The 2500-nt window shown below is 79.8% G+C and overlaps 1 non-coding gene across 1 annotated transcript; it reads left to right on the top strand.

Annotated features, from left to right (window-relative positions):
• Window positions 1-1650: 1650 nt before the first annotated feature.
• LOC141727521 (5.8S ribosomal RNA) lies at window positions 1651-1803 on the top strand. Its single transcript, XR_012578519.1, has one exon. It is a non-coding gene; the product is annotated as a 5.8S ribosomal RNA (ribosomal RNA).
• The last annotated feature ends 697 nt before the right edge of the window (window positions 1804-2500 follow it).

The raw sequence follows: 2500 nt of genomic DNA, 5'->3' as shown, positions 1-2500 counted from the left end.
CGAAGCCGGGCGGCGGTTTAAAGACTCGGGCGGCTCGGCGCGGCCCGCCGTGGGCCGCGGCGGCGGCGGCGGCGGCGGCGGCGGGTGTTGCCGGGCGGCGGCGCGGCGCCATTGAGGGGTAGGGGAGCAGCTACTCCCCGTAGCTCCTGCGGTGGTGTCCGTGGCCGCCGGCCGCGCTCCCTCCGTCGTCGTCGTCGTCGCCCCCGCCGCGCGCGCGCGCGCGGGGGTAACCGCGCCGCGCCGGGGAGGGGCGCCCTGCCCCCCCCTCTCCGCGGCCCGGCCTCTGCGGAGAGGCCGCGGCGCGCGGTCGGCCGCGGGGGCCGACCCGCCCGCCTCGTCGTAACGGGCGACGCCGGCAGAGAGCGCCCGCTCTCTGCCTTTTCCTCGGCCGCGGGGTGGCGGCCGCCGGGGTCCGCCGCGCTCTCTCCTGGAGCCGCCGCCGTTGCGGCGTCTCGCGGGCGCGGCGCCGCGTCCCGCGCGTCCGGCCCCTATCGCTCTCCCTCGACGGCCTTTCCTCCTCGAAGGCGCGCCGGCGGCGCCGTCCGCCGGCCGTCCCCCCCGCTCGATCGCCCGCCCGCCCGGGGGGCGAGCGCCCGGCGGGCCCTCCGTCGGCGGAGGCCCGCGAGCGCGGGCGACCCCGTGCCGAGCGGCGGCGGCGCCGCTCGACGGGTGTCCCCCTCTTCCCTGCGGGGGACGGTCGGCCGGAGGGCGCCCGCCGCGGCCGGCGGCGGTCCCGTCCCGGGCCCCGCACGTCGCGTCCCCCGTCGCCCTTCTCGGCCGCGCGTGGGCCGAAGGAAGGCGTGCGGGCGGCCGCGGGGGCGCTTCCCCCGCCCGGTCTCCGCGTGAAAACGAGGAGAGCGGGCGTTGCCCCCCGGCTCAGCGCCGTACGCCTTCCGCCGGGCGCGTGCCGAGGCGAAGGGGGCCACGGCGGTGGGAGGCGGCGGCGGCGGTGCCGGGAGCGCGGCCCCGGCGGCGGCGGCGGGGTCTGCCTTCCGGCAGGCCTCGGGCGCTGGCGAACGCCGGCTCGGCTCTCGGTGGCGTCCGCCTCCGGGGCCGGCGGCGGAGCGCGTCCGCCGGACGCCGGCCCGCCCGGCGGGAGCGGTCCCGCCGGGGGGAGGCGCGCCGGCGGCACGGTCGTCGCCGCGCGCCGTCTCGAGCGGGCGAAAGGCCGCTGGGAGAGAGAAAGGGAAGCCGGCCGCGCGGCGGCGCGGCGGCGCGCTCCGCGAGCCCCCGCGGCGGGGGCGGCCGCCGGGGGAGCCGGCGTGCGCGGGGGCCGACGGCCGCGCCCCCGGCCGCGTTGCCGAGCCGTGTGTTGCGTCGTTCCCGTGAAAGCGAGAGCGGGCGGGCCGCCGTGCCCCCCGCGTGCCGGCGCGCGCCGCCCGGCCCTCCGCGCGGAGGCCGGGCCGAGCCCGGGCGCCTGGGCCGCCTCCGAAAGACGGCACGTGAGGTCGGCGTCTCCCCTCGCGGGGGGGGAGGCGGTCGGGGGCGCGGGCTCCCCCGCCCTCTCGGCAGTCCTTCGGAGCGTGGGTTTCTCCCGTTTCTCAGTGTCGTGTGTGCTCGTACGGTCGAAGCCAGGCGCGCGCCCGCGCGTCCTCGGCGCGAGAGACAAAAAGGGGCCGCTCGGCGGCGAGCGGCGCCCGAAAGCCAGACAACTCTTAGCGGTGGATCACTCGGCTCGTGCGTCGATGAAGAACGCAGCTAGCTGCGAGAATTAATGTGAATTGCAGGACACATTGATCATCGACACTTCGAACGCACTTGCGGCCCCGGGTTCCTCCCGGGGCTACGCCTGTCTGAGCGTCGCTTGACGATCAATCGCCGTCCGGGGGCCACCCCGGCGGCGCGGCTGGGGTCGCCTCGCAGGCCCGTTGCCCGCGGCGGGCGGTCCGGCGGCGGCGGTGCGGCGGCGGCGGCGGCGGCGTGCCGCCGGTGCCCGGAGGGAAGGCGGTCGGGCGGTCGGGCGAGGGAAGCGTTTCCCTCGGCGGCCCCGATCCCTTGCCTGCGGCCCGGCGCGCGTCGCCGTCGTCGTCGCGGCCGCCGGTCGACGGCCGTCGCCGCGCAGGGCCTTCGTCCCCCTAAATGCAGACTCGGGGAGCGCTCCGTAGCTCCCCGCTCCCGGAGCGAGCCGCTGGGGCGGAGCTCGTCCTCGCCGGGGCCGCGCGCCGCGGATGCGGCGGCGGCGGCGGCCGGGGGTAGAGCGAGAGACGGCGTCGAAAGCGCCGCCGAGGGCCGAGAGAAAGGCGAGAGAGAGAGAGAGCGAGAGAGAAAGGGCGAGAAAAGGGAGGGCGAGGCGCGGGCCTCGCCCCCGGCCTTCCACCCCGAGCGGGCGGCTGTCTGCGGGTGGGTACCGCGGCGGTACCGTGCCGTGCTGCCGCTCGCGCGCGAGGCGAGAGCGCCGGGGACGGGGGTTCGACCCCCTCCTCCCCTTCGCCCGCCCTCCTCCTCCTCCTCCTCCTCCCGCCGTCCTCCCGGCGCGGTCTCGGGGCGCCGAGGGGCGCCG

Source organism: Zonotrichia albicollis, unplaced genomic scaffold (genome assembly GCF_047830755.1).
Source record: "Zonotrichia albicollis isolate bZonAlb1 unplaced genomic scaffold, bZonAlb1.hap1 Scaffold_133, whole genome shotgun sequence".
In the NCBI taxonomy this organism is placed as follows: Eukaryota; Metazoa; Chordata; class Aves; order Passeriformes; family Passerellidae; genus Zonotrichia; species Zonotrichia albicollis.
The sequence above is the reverse complement of the archived record's forward strand: the minus strand, read 5'-3'. Positions and strand labels throughout refer to the sequence as shown.